The sequence below is a fragment of the Myripristis murdjan genome, chromosome 6 (assembly GCF_902150065.1).
Source record: "Myripristis murdjan chromosome 6, fMyrMur1.1, whole genome shotgun sequence".
NCBI classification, from domain to species: Eukaryota; Metazoa; Chordata; class Actinopteri; order Holocentriformes; family Holocentridae; genus Myripristis; species Myripristis murdjan.
The window spans coordinates 24,464,875-24,476,560 of record NC_043985.1 but is presented as its reverse complement, the minus strand read 5'-3'; positions in this window follow the sequence as shown (position 1 = coordinate 24,476,560).

Below are 11,686 nucleotides of genomic sequence, written 5' to 3'. Positions count from 1 at the left end.
ACTTTCTTAACCAAAACATTGACATATTTCATGGTGGCAGGTGACGAAGAGCTCTCTAAATGTATATCGACAGTGTATCTTAATTCAAAAACCTATTTTAACACAAACCTGGTTTCCTTTGCACATATGAGCTCACATAATCCTTAGTGGGTATACTGTAAATTGCCAGAAAAAGAGGTGGCTATATTCTGTTTTCCCTCCACTACACCAACAGTGTTCTCTTTGTTGTTTGCGATATTAGATGATGAACTGAACAGATTCAAACTACACGATGATGTTCCGCAGCAACTTTGTTGGGTGTGATGCTGACATAAGCCAATCTGTGAATTGTGCAGCGGAGGGAAATAAATCTCAAATGGTGTATCTTTCTATTAAACTAAATGTAACTAGATGTTAGGATGCACTTGTTGTTAACTCCCAAGTGCCCCAGTGTGCTAGTGTGGGGCTATTGAGTTCTTTGGTTCGGTGTCACTTGTGGCCTCTCTGGCAGAGTTGGTAGAATCAGCCTCTTTCGCTGAATCATTGAATCTTGTTCAGTGAGCGAGAGAACGTAGGCACTGCAAAATGGGATCTTCACTTGCTCACTGACTGAATGTATCAAGCCTGTTCAGGTCAAACAAGAACCAGGACACTTTGTGATGATGTGATTGATTTTATACACTCAAGCAAATATAAGACAACTAACTTTTTTAACTCCTACAGCAATGTTTATTTCTATAAATACTGCACTGCACACCCTAATTAGACTAGAGACTAAGCTTATTGGTTTTGACTATATGACTTAGTCAGATAAACGAAAACACCTACACAGCAGTCCAGTTGTCTACTTTCTGCCATCATAACTAACTGAGCCAATTACTGCATGAAGTGAACTGAATCATCTCGTTCACACAAAAGAGCCGTTCAAAAAGAACGACTCTTTTGTGACCAACACATCCCCAGGAGAAAAGACCCACTGTGGCATTCTGTGGTGCACCTCGGTGGTCTGAAGGTGCTCTGATATGACTCCAGTGTAGCGTGCAGGGGATGAGAGGCCTTGTCCAGAATACTGATTAGTTTCCTCAGCATCCACCAAAGACTCCAGTTCCACTCCCAGGACAGAACCCACTTTCCTGATGAGCTTGTTGGGTGAAGCACCTGCTAAATATGCAGATTCCATTTGTTTAATGTCAAAATAGCCATGAATAAACCATAGCTCTTTGACACAGGTATTTAAACCTGTTGCTGAAGAAGCAGCTTGAATAAGGGAGTGACCCTACCTGAGTCACTCATTCCTGTGTCAAGAATGACTTCACGGTGGCTCCCTAGTGGTTCACCAAGTAGAGAGTGTAACATTTAATACTAAGAATAAGCAGCAGCAGCCTGGGTTCGAATCAGGCCCAGACCCTTTGCTGCATGCCCTGTCTTCCCTGTCTCTCTTCACTGTGAATATCTAATAATAGCAGAAATGCCCAAAAACATAATCTTAAAAAAAAAAAAAAAAAAAAAGGTGACTTCAGCATATTTGTCTATTACAGTTCACTCTGCTTGGTGATAAGGAAAAAAGGGGAAGGAGGAGTTAGTTACAAATGTAGCTTCATATGTCATGATTATTGTGAATTTAGGTCAATTAAAGGGTGAATATCAAGCTCAGCCATGCATTTAAACCAAACTAATTTTTGTTTTGATTTACAACAACCCATAAGGGGTCCTGGTAGAACTAGACAGTAATCCCAGTCTTTCATTAGCAAGGGTGAGCTCACATTTGTCTCATAGCTGCCTCATTTTTAGATTTGCAAATGTGCACCTTACTTGGTGTCTCAGCCATCTTCAGCCTGAATGATAAATAACAATGAAAACCAGCATGCCATTTCACGATGTCAGTTGTACACTCAAATAGAAGAAAGGGTATTTTAGAATTTACATATTGTAATCATGTGTGTTTAACACTTTAAAAACAGTACCATTATTAATGTTATTGACACTGGGGATGCCGCACCATTCCCAGTGTAGTATTGTTAGTATTAAAGTTAGATTTTGTCAGTGCTGACGACAACAACAACAACAACAACAACAACAACAAGCATATTATCTTTGTAAGGAGACTTGCTGATCCCTTGATGTGTCCATTTATTGTGTTTATGCAACACTTTCGTAGCCTATCTGAATAGGAAGTTATGAATATGTATAGCATAAGCTAACTGCAATTAAATAGTCGTACGAGTTAACAGAAGTTGTAAGTTCGGCTCAGGGAGGAAGTGAACAGTCTTGAATCACACACAGACAGTATTGCGATTTGGTATAAAATGGTACCATGTATTGCAGAAAGAAATAAAATAAACAAATAACAATATGCAACAGCAAATACATCACATCTGTGAAATGGCCATTCAGTGTCCTTTAAGGCACGATTTCTAACTGAAAGTCACAGTTTGATATTCAACATAAATTTCACAGTTTTTGAAGCTCAGTCCCAAGCACAAAACATCATAAGCAACTCATAGAAATTTGTCAACCCAAAATCATACACCCCACTTCCAGTTTATGGAAAGCAGTCCATGTGGGTGCATCAGTAGTTAAGTCCATGAGAAATGTGTGTGTGTGTGTGTGTGTGTGTGTGTGTGTGTGTGTGTGTGTGTGGGTGGGTGGGTGGGTGGGTGGGTGGTGTATTACTGGGCAGAGTTCTTTAAGTTCTTAAAGGAGACTTCTATGGCTGCAAGGAGCCTCCTACCAGCACCGGCAGGAGTGAAGTAGAGGCTTGGCTGTAGTTCAGTTCAACCTGGCCAGTTCACTTTTCAGTTCAGTTTTAAGTGACGATGTCAGGCACACTTGTGACGGACCACAGTGGTAAGCGGCTCCTGCAGCAAACTCAGTCACAACCGCGGCTCGGCAGCCTCGAAGCTACTTCCTGATACCCCTATATGCGGCACTGATTGGTGGCACGCAGTCACATGACAACATGACCTAATTACTGAGAGGCAACAGGCCGCATTTTGCACCTGGGTTACACTTTTGTATGATGTCAATGACATCTTATACTTAACACGTTAAACCACCAATCAGGAAAACTAATTACTTACAGTTCTGCATCATGTAACTTTCTATACTTAAACTGCTAACAAGTAATTTTTTTTCTACAAAATAAGCGCCAGGTCTTCTTTTTCTGTTGTTCCTCTGTAGTTTCCTTTTTGTTAGTGGGTGTCAGGTGAGCTGACTGGGCTCCACCAACATTAGCTCACTGAATTAAATGGGTGATAACAGCATTCTGAACCCACCTACAGGTTTATTAGGCCCCTGCTTGCCCTTCCATTTGGGACAGATGTGTGATAGCACTCATTCAGCAGCGTGATAAGTCAAATCAGGTGCCATGTTACCATGTGAGGACCTTTAACGTGTTATTAAAATGTGTTATTAAGACAAATTTACACAATGTTTGATCCCAATGGATCCCTGGGCAGAAAGAAAGTCATACGCTCATATATTCAACACTGAAATATTGGTATTTCAAAGCGCAACAAGGTTAAAATATCATAACATGTTTCCAGTTCTTCCAATAGTAGTAATGTTAGCATTACTGGCAGAGGTGCTATCGAATCATTCTTGTGGAATGTGTAAGGGTCAAATCTTTCAATGCAACAAAACTGATCAATGCAGTCACAAAATGGACCATCAGACCATTAGTGCTGTTGAAGACAACAGACTGAAAAACACATCGGCGAGGCCATCATGTAAGAGATTGTGATGAGCAACAATTGTTTCCAAATTATACTATACCACAAAGGATAAGCAAGCAAGTAATTTCATAGATTTTAAATATGTGGTTAATAATGATTAATCCATGACTACCTTGTGATTGATGTGATTTAAAAAAAAAAAAATCACTTGATAGCCCTCTGTATCTACATCTTAGAGTAAAGAACACATTTTTGAAATCGCATGGGATACAACACGAGTTACACCTGCTTGCGAAGGGTCTTTGGTGTTCCTACTTGCATTTACATGTATCTCTTCTCATGTGCTGGTTATTTAAAAAAGACATAGAATTCCTTTTTTCTAAGTTTCTAAGTTTCTCTTTCACACGGTTTCATTGCTGTCTCTTGCCTGTGTTTTATTCTTTTCCCCAATGCACTTATTTATGTAAAAAAAAAAAAAAAAAAAGGAACAGAACATTTTTCAAAAAGTAAAAGATATTGCCAGCCTCTGATGGATTACCTTTACCATCTGAATTACAAGACACTCTCTGGAGCTGTTTGGAATTGAGAGCTGAGGGTGAATTAAATGAATTTACTGATAAAGTTGGGTAACTTGACTAGACCAATAAAATCAGTGTGCTTTAATTTAAACTGGGACTGAATGACCCGGAGAGGTAAGGCAAAACTAATTTATAGCTTTATTTAATTGTAGCAAATGCATGTGAAAACAGTCAGATTTAATATTAAAAAGGCACAGTCAGAACTGAACATGTTGGCCGGTGGTGATTTCCCACTCGGCTTGTGCAGCTGGCCCGGCTAGCAGAGGACAGCTCACTGGTCACCATGATGTTGTGGAACCAGACTTTTCTCTACCAGGGTGGCGTCCACCGGTTAAACAATCAGCTTGCACTCCCACAGCTCACTTTTGACCTCTGGCTCCTCTTGGGTTATTCCCTAAATGGACCACACCACCCGGTTGTGGAGAGATAGCCTAAAGGAGCGACTGTCTGAATGACTCTGAGAGGCTGAAAGTGAGTGGAGTGATTGCTGTGATTGCCAATTCCTGGCAATGTAGGCAGCATAGACCTCTCCTCTTGATTTACATGGCTGTGGTGGCCTCTAAAAAAAAAAAAAAAAAAAAATTCAAAAATGCCTTATGCCTGTCCTGCCATGACCACATCATGAAGTAACCAGGGTGGCAGGCCACTGGCACAAACATGCATGTTCTGGCCAGGCTGATGGAGAAGTCATTGGCAGTGGCTTCTTTCCAGCTGTGGTGGTCTTGGCCGGGGTAGGAAAGTAAGGCGAGGCCAGCTCTAGGCAGCTACAACCTGTGGAAATCACTGTTTCTAGGAAACTGGTGGGAGTTGCTTCGCAGTTTAGGATGCAGGTGTTGGCAAAATTAAAATTCAGCGCACTGATTTTGTTGGTCTACTCACGCTATTTAACTTTAATCATTAAATTCTTTTAATTTACCCCCAGCGCTCAGTGCTCCCAAAACCAACTCAAAAAACACAATTCTCGCTGAGCAACCAAGCCTTGCCCAACTGTTACAGACTCGATTAGCCAGCAATAAAGAATAACTAAATTATCTACCACCAGGATTGTTGTAGAATCACAGGATTGTAGAATTACAACTTCAAGTGATTAACCATTAAAAGTTACAAAGTGGGCCACAGAAAACCAAACAGCAGGACACAAACAACACTCGAACACGCACAAAATGCACCCAACAAGCCCTTAAAGGGATGGAACAACAAGAAAAAAGCTGAAAAATACTGAAAAATAGCACTTACCACTTACCATACACTGCTCTCTGGAAAATACATGTTACTGCAATAAATACCCAATAGCGCAAAGAAGAATCTACAAGTTACTTGATGCCTGTCTTGCATTGGTACTGCATTGATTTTGGTAAATAAAGTTAGTATGTAACCACTTATTCATGTTAGTGAACTGGCCACCATGTTACTTGATGTGCTCAAGCCAAATGCTGGTGTAAATGTGTTACTAGGAATTATCCCTTGCACTGAGATACCTTAACAAAATAACTTAAATCTCCAGTCACGTGCAAAAACAAATCTAACTGCCTCATGTACACACTGGAGAAACATATTATTATAAAAACCCATTGTATCATCAGATTAAAATTCACAACATTAACCCAGTAATCAATAACACAAATCCAGGAGCTGGCTGCTGCCACACTGAGAAAACTGATGAGGCCGCAGAGTCCTCATTAGTCTCTGGATGTAAGAAAGAGATGAATACACCATTGTTTTGATGAGGCCAATACAGATAACTGTACATCTATATTTAACCGGCAGTATAAACATATTCATGGTAAATGAAGTCAGCGAAATAATTTGCATACTGTCATGTTCACAATGTGCACAATGCCTACAGGTGGCAATAATACAAGTCGCACTAAAGTAGGTTTCATTTCTTTTATGGCTTCCGGACATTTTTTCTCTAGGTCTTTGCTCTCCACTAAGATTAGATTGGGAATGGTCTTTGAAGTATGGCAAGTGCTACACCTTGATGTATTCAATTAATGTTAATGTTGAAATCATCATGGTTGTGTGTGTGTATATGTGTTTGCAGGTCAATCTAAATATAATGTTTGACAGCAGCAGGTGGTATTGTTTATGCTGCAAAGTGCTTTTATGTATTTCATCAGTGACATGCAAATGTAGGTGGTGCAAAAAAAAACAAAAAAAACATCCTGTTAACCCTGCTGTTAACTTTCAAGCATAATGTTGATAAGTGAAGTGACGCAGTGCAGATCAGAAGGGAGGTCCTTCATAATGGCTCATTTATGCTTCATTTTGCATTCATGGCAATCACGGAACGAACAGCACGGCACGGTGCCTGCGACCAGCAGGCCAGTCCTGGTGGAGTTGAAACAGCAAGAAATGGCACTTCAAACAATCATCATCTGTTTATCCAATACGGCCTCCAAGGCGCTGTGCTGTTTGTAATACTACAACTACTACTACTATTACTACTACGACTAAGGCTACTACTACTAGCACTACTGTTAGCAACAACAATATTACTACTACTACTACTACTACTACTACAACTACTACTAATAATAATACTAATAAAAAGAAGTACTGATAATAATAAGTATATTTTAGTCTTTTACAGTAATTAAAGATATGTCTTCAAGCAGTTGATCAGTTTATTGGCATGTTTGCCTTTATTTTTCAATTGACAGCAAGAATTTGTCTCATATATATAGTAAACTTTGTTTGATTTTTGGTATTGAACTCCCCCAAGCATAAAGAGTGACTAAAGTTCTAATTTCAATAAAAGTAACACAAATCAGAACATCAAACAAATTTAGGAACTTCTAAAAATTCAAATGTGCCTTTACAAGCCTCTGATCTCCATTTAAATTTGTGCGACATCTCTCTTTCTGCCAAATCATTTAAATGACAAACTGTGTCCCCCCCTGGACTCGCCACATGCATGCCTCCTCTCAGAAACTTGTTATCCTACTGCTCTTTGATCTTATAAACAAGTGAAACTCTCACAGTGAAGTAAATCCTATTATTTGCGGAATAAAAATGAAATCTCACAGTTTAGAGAATGTTAGAACATTAGTTTCTTGCCACCGAGATACTGCTGAAGTGAGAGCTGAATGCAGATTGAGACAGAGCGTTTGTATATGAAAATGTATATGTGAGACATAATTTGAACACCATTACTGTAAGTATTGCTAAAATAAACATTTTACATCAATTATGAGCTACAGCCTGGAAGTGCAGCACTTCTGAGTGACAAGACGGTAATTAATATGATATGCCATACTCCTGACTAAAAAGCTCTGTGGTGCAGGTCAAAGCAGTTGCAAAGTTTCCTGATGTTCAGTTCGACGTCGTCTCATTAAAAATGAAAAAGAAAACAAAATAAGCAGGGGAGTAGAAGGATTTCAGCTACATTTAAGTGTTTTCCTCTTCATCTCGAGAGAGCTGCTCACTTCCTTTTACTGCCTTTGAGATTATGGCACAGTGCGACCTGAGTGAGACATAAAAGAAATAGAGAAAAATAAAAGGTTATGGATGAGCTGTCCCACGGAGTAATCTGGGGTCTTTCGGGGCATTGTCTCCCAATGTACTGTGCGTTCTCCTTGGTTAAAGCACTATGTTTCTGTGAAGTGTCACAGTTCCACCCTTTGTGGTGTGAGTTTAGGCGACCTGTGGCGAAAAACTGTCTGTCTATCCTGACTGAAAAGATGGAAATTGAGAAAAAAAGACCTGGACACTGAACTTCTCATACCAACGGTAGATGCAACAGATGATTGAATTCTGAAACCAGCCATGAACACGGCATAAAAAAGACGGTGGTGGGTGATGTTGATATTTTGCGAAAACACCTCTCACTGAGCACCATCTTCACTGTATGGTCTTCTCAGCAAAATACAGTATTTCCATCTATGAAATATCAGTGTTTTTGTCAGTTATTTGTAGCGTGTACTCCATACTTTGGCTTGCTGGTAAAAAAAAAAAAAAATGTGTTACAGCACAGCACACCACTCTTGACCAAACCATGAGAATGATAAAGTGGCCTGACAAGTCATGGAATAGGCTAGGGTACACACCATCTTGCCATAGTGCAATCTTCATCGTCAGAGGTTGGGTGAATGAGCAATAAAAAAGAAATCAGAGTGGAGAGGAAAGTGGTTGGTCAGCATTTGGGATGCGATCGACCATGTGCTGGAGTCTTCTCGCATGCAACCAAGAGAGAATAGTGGGCGGAGAGAACGGGACAATGGCGTGCCACATCTCTCTTCCCCAGACAACACAAAATGAAATCCCAAGAAATGACAGAAATGACATAAAGGTAGAAATTGTTTTGTGAAGAAGACTGCTATTCCCCCTTTAGCTTCTCAGAAACCACCGGTGTACCTGCAACGCACAGTAGATGAATTGTAAAGGTAGATGGGGGAAGGGAGCTGACTTGGAAGACTTTGCTGCAACATCAGGCAGCACAGTAGAATGGATGGCCTTGAAAGAGCCGAGTTAACAGAAAACAGCCAGAGAGATGCATCATAGGGCTCTAGCTGGAGGACGTGTCTGTGCAGTGCTGTATCAGGGGGCCCGAACCATGATTGGCTCTGCCTGTTTTGTCATTTGTTAACTTCACTCCCCACCCCAAAAAAACACAGTCAGCCTCAGAGCAGCATGGATAATCTTGACAAGAACCTATCAGAGGCATCTGTTAACACGGAGCGTGCTGCTTTGTAATTTAATGTGACTGTTGTTGTTAGCGCAGTGAGCTGAGCAGGCTCCACAGAGTAGATACTGGGGGAAAAAAACACTTTCAGCTCCTTTTCTCTTCAGTCCCACTGAAATTGTATCACTTTCTCAATCAATTGTACCACTTTCACCTCTCAGTTGAGCTAAATTCTTGGCACCACTAATGAGTTTCATTTACTGGCACCATTTTGCTTCCCCAGTTGAATTAAATTCAACTTCCTAGGGGGTCTGGAAAATGGCTGCAGGAAAAGGGCTGTTGTGAAAATTAAACCGACAAACAATGCCTGATCCATTGCACTAAAACAAACCCTAAATGTGAGAGAAGTGGACTTGGACTGAGTGGAAGGTTGCCAGTTTGAATTCAAAGACTGGCTGGGAAAATTGTGAGAAAGGCACTCAATCAGAAAACTCCTCCAGTGAAACCTCTTCAGTGGCCAGTAGTAGCAGAAGGTGATTGAGCTGGTTGTAGATCCCATGTGTGTGTGCATGCAGCATGACTTGAAAGCAGAGTCATACACTGCTGAAAAAGAGTGTGCCTGCTCAGCAAATCTTCCCTGGATGAATAAACATTAAAGAGCAATACAATTCATTGAAAATAACAGCATGGCTAATTTGCTTACTTTTCTATCTTCCCCTATAGGTCCGTAAGCTCACAAGTAGAGTAAGCACAAATAGTCCGGAAGTGGTGGAGGAGAGAGATGAAATTAGGGCTATGGTTCTTGTGAGGAAAGTGAAAGGGGGGAAATGAAGGAGAGGACAATCACAGGGGAGTAGTATATTGAGCCAGACCTCAAGGTGCACCACAGATCAACCTCTTTTTGACCCAGGAGGCTAATCACAATTTTAAAGCATCCCTGTGTCCCATCTCGCCGTGACCCTGAGGGCAGAGTGAGAGGCAACCTCTCGGGAAGGTGTCCCCACTGGACTCATTAGAAATGGATGTGGTGCTGCTGTCAGACAGGCTGGGTGCGAGGATTTTGATCAGCTCAGTGAGCGAAGAGAATATAGCATTTGGCTTTTGCCTTGATGTGCCTCACTCACAATGGGGTCCACGGATGCTGTAGTTAGGAAGAGTACCCCCTGGGTTCAATGCAAAGCTTTGTCCTCAGTGACTGCGCAATCCACTGATGATTATTCTCTCTTTTTAGTGTTCAAGAAAAAGCATCTTCTCTTTCCCCTTGAAGGTTAATACTATGGGTCATTTCATTCTCTGAGGAGGAAATTAAACAGGGAGAGTAAGCCTTGAAATATCTGGGTGCATGGCTCCATTACTTATATCCCATAATACATCTTTGTATTTCATTATATCCTGTGCCTGCTTTCGTCCCAGTAAGCAATCCAGGAGTCAAATACAAAGATAGCAGTTACTAAGCAAATGGGTCCCTGTGCAATAGCTTTTCATTTTATTTTCCCCTTTTTATTTTTCTCAGTCAACCAATTGCTGCACTCTGTGTGAGTGCATAAGAGCATCCTCTTTTTTCTCCCCTAAGGGATAAAAGTCACCTTCTCCAAATCTCATTGAACAAAAAGTCACACAGAAAATAAAAGCTAAACTCTATATTCTGCCTGCACACAGAGTTCAAGCTTAGAGAGAACAGGGCTGGCACTTTTTAGTTCTCTCTCTGTCAGCAGGAAAGGAGAGAGAGAGGGGGGAGAGAAAGCGAGAGAGACTAGAAAGAGATGGGTAGAGAAATGCAGAGAAGAGCCAAGGCGAGTTATAGAGAATCTTAAAAAAAAAAAAACACACCATTATTTTTCTCATTTACCAAAAAGTAGATGCATTCTGTTGGAAGCACTTGACTCACCACTTCTTTAACTCTGTCTCCTTTTAGTAATTCAGTCTATCTCACTTACTGTACATGCCTCTCTCCCTCCCTGTTTCTGTCTCTTTTTTGTGTATGGTGTCTCATCCAGGAAGAGGAAGCCGAAAAAACTGAATCAGGTCATTCTAAATCATTGATGAAACATGAGAAGCATGCGAAATTTGAATGTAAAAGGGGAGCTGTAAGAAGCTCCAACCAGGTGCCATTAATGTGTTTGACTGACAGGTATTCATCACTCAAGGGCTTTGCCAAAACGATGCTGGCCTTTTGGCAGGACATGGCCCATAATTTTGTGCAATGTTTATCTGCTGTCAGAGCTTTAGGCTTTGTAATGTAGTTTTGGGTGACGGCTGTTCTTGAAAACACCTTGAAATGTGAATTAGGGCTGATACTTTGAGGTATCAATAATATATTACAGTTTATTGCAGTTTGTGATGGTCCATGTTCAGTCAGAGGCACTGTAGAAAAATAATTGCTACCTATCTGTCTCTCTATTTTGTTTTTACAGTTTTATATTAACACATTACTTTGGCTGCTGTGCAGTAACTTTAATTGTGTTTCTGTATTAATCAGCAACAAGACATATCACACATTTACAGGGTAGATCAATAAATATAAGCAGTGTTGTTGTTGTTGTTGTTGTTGTTGTTGTTTTTGTTGTTTTGCTTTATTTTAATAGTCACAGTAGCCAGAGAGACAGGAAAGGCAGAGCAGAGAGAGGGGATGCCATGAAGCCATGGGCTGCGGTAAGGACTTAGCCTTGACACGCAGTACCCGCTCTACCAGTTGAGCCATCGGGACGCCCCGTGACACTGATAATTTGCCGTGTTTCAAAAAAATGTTTGGAGCAATCACTGGCCTGACCAGCATTACTATGGAAACGCCTATCTCTGTTGTTGATTGACATCCAGCGCAATGTGAAGGC